A 9,139-nucleotide genomic window follows, 5' to 3' on the forward strand; every position below is an offset into this window, starting at 1 on the left:
GGGAGTGAAGATGCATAAATTTATATAAGTTGAGTTCCTAATTAGGAAGAATGTATGAAAATGATAGTGTGTGCGTGAGAGGACTAGGCAGAGTTTGAAACTGCTAAATGTCATAAATATAAATCATATAAGAGACAAAGTGTGTATAGGAGAGTTAAGTAGAGGCTAAATGTGGAGATTGGCTGAGACCTGAAGTTGTTGTGTACAAGAAAATTTTTAAGAATAAAAAAAGTAAAATCTTAACTCTAATCTACCAAGAGTGTGTTATGCAACAAGCTCATTACATTCGGACATGACAGTCATCAATATTTCATCTCAAATGAGGGGCTACACTAGTAGTATAAGGACGTAACACAGTGAAGAGGAATCAAATCTCTCTAGGTGCAACTCAAACATCAGTTTGCATCTTAAGGGATTTGATCCCTCTCACTGCTTGTTAGGTACGAAGTTAAAATGGATCTATGTTGGTTATATGTTCTCAAATATCATAATTATGAAAATGAATCATTATCATTTATATTTATTTTAGTGTGATATACATAGTATGATTTTTTCCATAGAAAATGTTTGTAATTTTATTAATTGATCTGATAATCACCCTATGAGTGATCTCAGTTAAAGAATTATTAAATGAAGGTATTACAGACTCAGGTGTTGGTGTGTGTCTATGTTATTTAGGCAACGGATCGATCAGATTGCAAATACACAGACACTGGAAATGGAAAACAACAGAGAAACACAGTAAGCAAATACAAGAACACAAGAAATTAATAAGGAGTTCACCCTATCCTCCAGGGCTACATCTCTGGTCCAGCTCTCAGTGGTGGCCTTCTTTTATTGTCTCTTAAAGAAGAGAATTACAATGAAGGAGCTCAGTAAGAGTCTCCTAAAACAAAATTTGTTTGGTAGGGTGGTTCTTGGATTCCCCAAGCCACTAGAGTGCACAGACTCTGTTCCTTACCAGCTCTTTGACACCTATGGTCTTTAATGGAAGGAATCCAATGTGGTGCTCAGTCCTGACAGATCCTATCAGGGATGGCTTGAATCTCTCAAGCTCTCTGGTGCTCGACGCTACCTTTGGTCAGCTCAGCCCTCTGTATTCTTTCTATTTTTTGCTTCACTGTCTTCTTTGCTTTTTCTCTCTCTGTCTTTTGTTTCCTTCTTTTCTCTGTTCTTCCTCTCCGTTTCTTCTACTTTTCTGTTCATGGTTTTAAAGCCAGTCTCTCTCATGGCTGTTCGATTCCCCTTCCACCTCCGTCAGATCGCCTGCTATAGCTTCGCTTGGAGTTCCCTATCTTGGTGTCATCATCAAGCTCATAGGGAGTGGGCACTTGTCCTCCTGCAAACTGCGCCAGCTTGCTTCGTCGGTTCAATTCTTTGGTTTTTCAGTTACGTCGTGGAATGATTCATCTGCCACCTTGGCAGTCAAATCGGACCTCAAATTCTTTCATATCGTGGCTTAATCGTCCGTCAATTCCATCTTCTCCATTGGGTGCGATCTCAGCCGTTGGATCTAGAGCCCCCAGATCTGACGCCATTCACTCATTTCGCGCGGTTGACTTGCTCGACCATTAGCGGGCGATGAGCGGTGGTTTTCTCTCTCCTCCGCTTGCCACGCATCGGGCACTGAGTGGAATCGCTCTGTTTTTGCCAAATTTGCTTATCGCCCAAGGGTGCCCCCAATAAATACCGCCAGTTTTTGCAGCGCATATCCTGCCTTTGCCTTTAGCCTTTTTCCCCACGGTTTTCCTAGCTCCCATGCATCCAAGCGCTCAGGGCCCTTCCTTCTTGAGGGGTTTTGCCCAGTGATCGCTAATCACGCATCAAAAACTACCTCCCTTTCCCGATCCGAGCTCCCAAGGGGCTAGTTTCGCCTCCTGCGCATTCTCCATGGGCCTCAGTCAGTGCACTTTGACCAAGGTCCTCGTCGTTCCACGCTGGCTGCCAACTGCCACTGTTTTAGAGGTGTTTCTGATCACTGCTCTTCATTCTTTAAAGTTTGTCCCGACCTGATACAGTCATGGTTCTTTTGATTATTCTTCATGGATCCAAATCGGATCACGACCTTCCCACTAAAAAGCTTTTGGACCACTAAAAGTTGGTTTTCAAGCATCAACTAAGTGAGGGTACTGTTTTCTCACTTGTCCAATCTCAATCCACTTTGCACTACTCGTCTTTGAACCTTTGAGCCCAATTCTGAGGTACTCAACATCTCCTCTGCGCGTTGTCCTCACCTTCTTGTCCAGCACTGTGTCTTCCTCCAATTCATTAAGATATTGAAGTAGCAGGTCATAAATAAAAGGAAATTGACTCCGCTCTTCGGGATCCTCAATCATTGAAGGTTCAAACAATCTCAAGCAATCTGCATTTACGATTGAGTAGATGTGCATGTAAGCTGGTAGATCAAGGCGAAAAGCATTCTCACCAATCTTCTCAAGTATCTTGAAGGGTCCATACCTGATAGGCTTTAGCTTTTTACCTTCACCTTGCATCCTATCCTTGCTGATATACAGCTAAACCTGGTCACCAACATGAAAAATATGCTCCATCTGATGCTTTTCATGCCTAGCCTTGTATTTGGCTTGGCTCTTTTCTAGCTATTCCTGTATTGCCTGGTGGATCTCCTGGATTTGTCCAATGAACCTAGTTGCCTTGTCCACATCACTGTGTCCATCAACTGTGGTATCTTTACCAAAGAAAAAATCCAAAGGAGACCTTGGTGTGAAACCGAAATAGGTCTCAAAAGGAGATCTCTGTGTAGAAGATTGTTTTGTTATGTTGTAAGCATGCTGCACATAACAAAAATGTTCATCCCAAAGCTTAGGATGTTTGCTGAAATATCCTCTCAGTAACTGGATCACTGTCCTGTTAACTACTTTTGTCTGGCCATCAGTTTGTGGATGAAAAGTTGTTCTTTTCTTCAGTTTGGTGTCCATTAGTTCCCACAGAATTGACCAAAACTTCCCCACAAATCGGGTGTCTCGATCAGATACAATAGAAGTGGGTAATCCAAAATGAACCCATACATGTTCAAAGAACAGTTTTGCAGTTTGTTCAGCTGTAATCTATTTATTACAAGGTATCAAAATACACATCTTGTTGAACCTATCCACAACAACATATAGATAATCATGACCTTTCTTAGATTTAGGCAGCCCTCCAACAAAATCCATGGAAACACTTTCCCAAGGGTGAGAAGGAACTGGTAATGGAGTGTACAAGCCTAGTTTTCTATTGTTGGGCTTGCTTTTAGCACACATAGCACACCCTCTTACATATCTAGAAACTGTCTCATTCATTTTTGGCCAATAGCAAAAGCTTTGCAGCTGTGCAACTGTTTTACTTACCCTAAAGTGACTTGATATCAGAGAGGTGTGTGCTTCTCTAATTATCTTTACTCTCTCAGTTTGTGGAATGCAAAGTTTCCCACAATGATATAAGAGTCGGTCCTTGACAAGATAATCCAATTCTTCTACTCTTTTGCCTTGACTTCATGTAGCACAGAATTATGCTTAAGTATAGCAGATGCATTTATAATGGATCTAGATAACATGTCTGCAACTTTGTTATGTATGCCCTTTTTATATCTGATGAATAAATGAAACTATTCTAGAAAACCCATCCATCTGTAGTGTCTTGATTGCTACAACATAGTTTGAGAGTGTAGATATTGAAGTGGTTGATGATCAATATGTATTACTGTCTCTTTGCCCATTAAGTAATGTTTCCACTTTTCCGCACTCTGATCTAATGCACACAATTCTTTATCATATGTAAGATAGTTAACTACTATAAGATTAAAAGTCTCATAATGATAACATATGGGTTTACCGTGTTGTGTCAACACTGCTCCCATGGCATAGTCACTGGCATCCATTTTGATCTCAAATGGTCTTTGCAGATCAGGCAGTGCTAGTACAGGTGCTGTACTAATCTTTTCTTTCAAGGTGTCGAAGGCTTTCTGATGTTTGTCTCCCCACTGAAACACCTTATTCAATCTTGTTAAAGGATGCAAGGGATCTGCAATTGAGGAAAAGTTAGAAATGAACTTCCTCCAATATTATGCTACTCCTAAGAAGCTTCTCACTTCTGTAGCAGACTTGGGTTTAGGCCAGTTTACACTGACTGCCACTTTAGAGGGATCTATTTTCAATTCACCACCTCCCACTATATGACCCAAATAATTTAGAGATGTTTTGCCAAATTCACATTTTGAGAGCTTAACATGAAGTTTTTCTCTTTTGAAAACATCTAATGTCTGCTTAACATGCTTTAAGTGTTCTTCCCACGTTTTACTAAAAATTAGAATGTCATCCGGATACACAATAACAAAATCATCAAGGAAAGGTCTGAGTACATCATTCATTAATCTCATGAAAGTAGCAGGAGCATTAGTTAATCCAAAAGGCATAACCAGCCACTCATACAATCCCTGCTTTGTTTTGAAAGTAGTCTTCCATGCATCTTGCTTTGCAACTCTGACCTGATGGTATCGACTGTGCAAGTCTAGCTTGGTAAAATAAACAACTTCCTTCAATAGATCTAAAAGATCATCTATGCGAGGAAGGTGATAACGATTTTTGATTGTTATCTTATTCAGTGCTCGGTAGTCAATGCACATTCTCCATGAGCCATCTTTCTTTCTCACCAAAACGATTGGTGACCCACATGGTGATGTGCTAGGCCTGATGAACCCCTTCTCGAGCAACTCCTGCACCTGCTTCTTGATTTTAGCATTCTCTAAAGCAGACAACCTGTACATTCCAATGTTAGGCAATGGAGCATCTTGCTGCAAAATAATATCATGTACTATTTCCTTTTTGGGTGGCAGACCTTTAGGTTCTTGAAACAAGACATCATACTCTGAAACAACCTTTTCTATATCAGCTTGTTGTTTAGCATTACAGCCCTCAAATACATTGGTTTTATCAGGTTTCTTTTCCTTTACAACCATCAATAGGAATTGTTTGCATGAATTTATCATTCTTTTCATCTGCCCTGAGTTTCTGAGAGTATAATTATTCTTGAGCTTATGAACTCTTACAAAGTATTTGATTCCATCTTTAACAAGTAGATACTTGTTCTCAGCTCTATAGAAAATAACTTTTCTATCATACAAGTAAGAACTTCCTAAAACAATTCCACATATATCCAAAGGAATTATGTCTAACTCAACCTCATAAATGCTAACCCAAAAGAAAACTTGAGTTTGCACTGTCTAGTCACTTGTAGTTGTGCTTTATCATTCAACCATCCTAATGGGTATGGTTTCTTGTGAGGTGTAGTTGCTAATCCCAATTTCTTTACAAGTGCTTTAGAAATCAAATTTACTTGTGAGCCACTATCAAACAAATTATCAATCTTTTGATATTTGGAAACAACTCGAATATGGAAAAGCTCGTGTCTTTTTCTCTCATGTTATTCATCAATAATAGATTGAGCAGAATTACTAGTAGATGCTTCAAAATTCTTACCTTTTATACCTATGGTTGCAATGGTTGTTTCATCTCCCGAGTCTAACCCCAAATCTTTCTGAATAGCTGCAGCAGTCTTCTTCTTCTTGCCCTCAAACCTCTTAGGTCTAAGCTCTGGATGCAGAATCCAACAATGCTTATCATCATGACCATCCTTTTTACAGTGAGTGCATGAAGCTTTGTTTTTCTGTGCAGTGTTAGCCTTCCTTTCTTTCCACTTATGCTTTCTTTTCTCCTTGCTCTTGCTTGCAGTGGGTTGGTATGGCCCCCCAACTTCTGGATTTCCATTCTTTCCTCTTGCTTCTAGATGAGTAGCTTGTACAGATACCTCATCTATATTAGTGGGATTAAACATGAGGATGGTATGCCTCATGTAGCTGTGTAGACCACCAATGTACTTCAAAAGAGTTTTTGGTGAGTCTAATGAGATTCCTAGAATCAATGCTCTCTTTCTACATTCTTGAGTGTACCCTTGCACACTTTGCCCTTTCAACTTCCGAAGAGTTTTCCAACTCATCATGGCTTGTTGCATGTAGGCCAATGGATAGAACTGCTTTTTGATTGCAAACACAAAGTCACTCCAAACAGAGATAGTCTTACCATGTATTTTTATGTCAGCTTGGGTTCTGCCTTCCCACCAAACCAAGGCAGTGCCTTCTAGGCGTAGGCTTGCCAGCTGAATTTTTCTCTTGTCAGAATTGGTGTTCTTCACTCTGCAATAAACATCAATTTTTCTAATCCAATTTTCCAACTTTTCAGCATTTAGCTCTCCATCATATATAGGCAAATCAAATTTAACATCTAGTTTGATCAAAGATGTTATGCGCAGGGCTATTAGGAGGTGTGATGAATTTTTCCTCTTTCCCTTTTCCTTTTGAGTGGTCATGGAAGTGAGACTCATCTTCTTCTTTGTCTTGCTTAGAGCCTGATGAGTCTTCATCCTTGTGTTTTCTAAAGTCCCTATACATTTCTTCTACCATGGACTTTATGGCTAGGAAACTTTCTATGAATTGAGGGTCTGGTCCCACAGAACCTTCCTCTGATATTGTCTTCCAAGGATAGACTCTCCCAATTTCAGGATTAGTTTCGACCAACTCTCATTCTCCTAATTTGAGCTTTGATCTAGTGAGCATTCAACAGCTAAACCAACACAAGCTTGTCTAACCTTTGCAGCCTAAAGCTCTGATACCACTTGATCTGATAATCACCCTATGAGTGATCTCAGTTAAAGAATTATTAAATGAAGGTATTACAGACTCATGTGTTGGTGTGTGTCTATGTTATTTAGGCAACGGATCGATCAGATTGCAAATACACAGACACTTGAAATGGAAAACAGTAGAGAAACACAGTAAGCAAATACAAGAACACAAGAAATTAATAAGGAGTTCACCCTATCCTCCAGGGCTACATCTCTGGTCCAGCTCTCAGTGGTGGCCTTCTTTTATTGTGTCTTAAAACAGAGAATTACAATGAAGGAGCTCAGTATGAGTCTCTTGAAACAAAATTTTCTTGGCAGGGTGGTTCTTGGATTCCCCAAGCCACTAGAGTACACAGAATCTGTTCCTTACCAGCTCTTTGACCCCTCTGGTATTTAATGGAAGGAGCCCAATGTGGCGCTCAGTCCTGACAGATCCTCTCAGGGATGGTCTGAATCTCTCAAGCTCTCTGGTGCTCGACGCTGCCTTTGGTCAGCTTGGCCCTCTGTCTTCTTTCTGCGTTTTGCTTCACTGTCTTCTTCGCTTTTGCTCTCTCTGTCTTTTGTTTTCTTCTTTTCTTTGTTCTTCCTCTCCTGTCTTTTGCTTGTCGGTTCATGGCCTTAAAGCCAATTTCTCTCATGGCTGTTCGATTCCCCTTCCACCTCCGTCAGGTCGCCTGCGACAACTTCGCTTGGAGTTCCCTGTCTTGGTGTCATCATCAGGCTCACAAGGAGTGGCCACTTGTCCTCCTGCAAACTGTGCCAGCTTGCTTCGTTGGTTCAATTCTTTGGTTTTTCACTTACGTCATGGAATGAGTCATCCGCCACCTTGGCGGTCAAATTGGACATCAAATTCTTTCATATCGCGGCTTAATCCTCCGTCAATTTTGTCTTCTCCATCAAGCGCGATCTCAGCTGTTGGATCTGGAGCCCCCAGATCTAATGCCATTCACTCATTTCGCACGGTTGACTTGCTCAACCATTAGCGCGTGATGAGCGGCGGTTTTCTCTCTCCTCCGCTTACCACGCATCGGGCGTTGAGTAGAATCGCTCCGTTTTCGCCAAATCTGCTTACTGCCCAAGAGTGCCCCCGATAAATACCACTGGTTTTTGGAGTGTGGGTCCTACCTTTGCCTTTAGCATTTTTCCCCACAATTTTCCCAACTCCCATGCGACCGAGCGCTCGGGGCCTTTCCTTCTTGAGGGGTTTTTCCCAGCAATGCGCATCAAAAACTACCTCCCTTTCCCGATCCAGGCTCCCCAAGGGCTAGTTTCGCCTCCTGCACAGTCTCCATGGGCCTCAGTCAGTGCATTTTGACCGAGGTCCTCGTCGTTCCATGCTGCCTGTCAACTGCCACTGTTTTAGAGGTGTTTCTGATCACTGCTCTTGATTCTTTGAAGTATGTCCCGACCTGATACAATCGTGGTTCTTTTGATTATTCTTCACGGATCCAATTCGGATCATTAATAGAAAGAAAATTACATTATAACAAATTGAATTGAATCGATTTATTGTTTTTAATAATTTTTATTTTTTATTAATTTTTTAATTGAGTCAATATTATGTTTTATTATTATTATTATTTGATCTAATGCTTTATTTTACGAACACTACATCATTTCTCCCATATTGAGCATACATCTAAAGGTTTACACTCATTTACAACCATTACAACATCTTCGTCACACCTCTCAAAACAACAAGAAGATGAAAATAAGGTGCATGTGATGTTACATCACCTGAATTATGAAAAAGTAAGACACAATAAGTTATAAAGATTTGAGTAGCTTACATTGTTGGATTTGTTAACACAAAAAGGACATATTTATATTAAGAATGTTTTATAACACCACTAAAACATAAGTATAGCAAGTTGAGACGTCTTTGGAGTAAAGAATGTAAAAGACAAGAAATATACCCATATCCCTTCTTTCTCAAAATTATTTCTCCTTTTTTTAGAAATTTGCCCATTTTTATAATTATAACCCTTTGCTCTCTCTAGATTCTCTATCTTCTCCCTGATTCTACCCAACAAATTTGACTTGGAATTTTATTCAATTTTCCAAAGCTTCAATTTCTCTTCCCTAGTTCCATTATTCTCCTCATTTTCCCTGTCTTCATGTCATCTCTCTTATATTCATTCTCCTTTGTTTCCTTCTCTCCTCGATTTATTTCTACTTCCCTTCTTCATGAAATAGATTATCTCTAGAAACCTTTCTCACTCAAATCTCGCTACCTTTCCCACTTTCATCTCCACATTTTAATTGTAATGACCTCCACCACATGACTAAGGTCCAATCTATGAAAACAAATTAAGTGGTGGGATTTGACCACCAACATAAATGTTAATGAATGCCACTAGAAAAATCGCCTAACAACCAATTAATCTACCACACATAAACCATGTGGAGGAAGAGATCATAAAGCCTCTCCTAAGTAAATATGCACACCTCAAAATTGAAAGCT

This window comes from Pinus tabuliformis, chromosome 2_1 (assembly GCF_031772625.1).
Source record: "Pinus tabuliformis cultivar Carrire ecotype Pingquan chromosome 2_1, CPIR1, whole genome shotgun sequence".
In the NCBI taxonomy this organism is placed as follows: Eukaryota; Viridiplantae; Streptophyta; class Pinopsida; order Pinales; family Pinaceae; genus Pinus; species Pinus tabuliformis.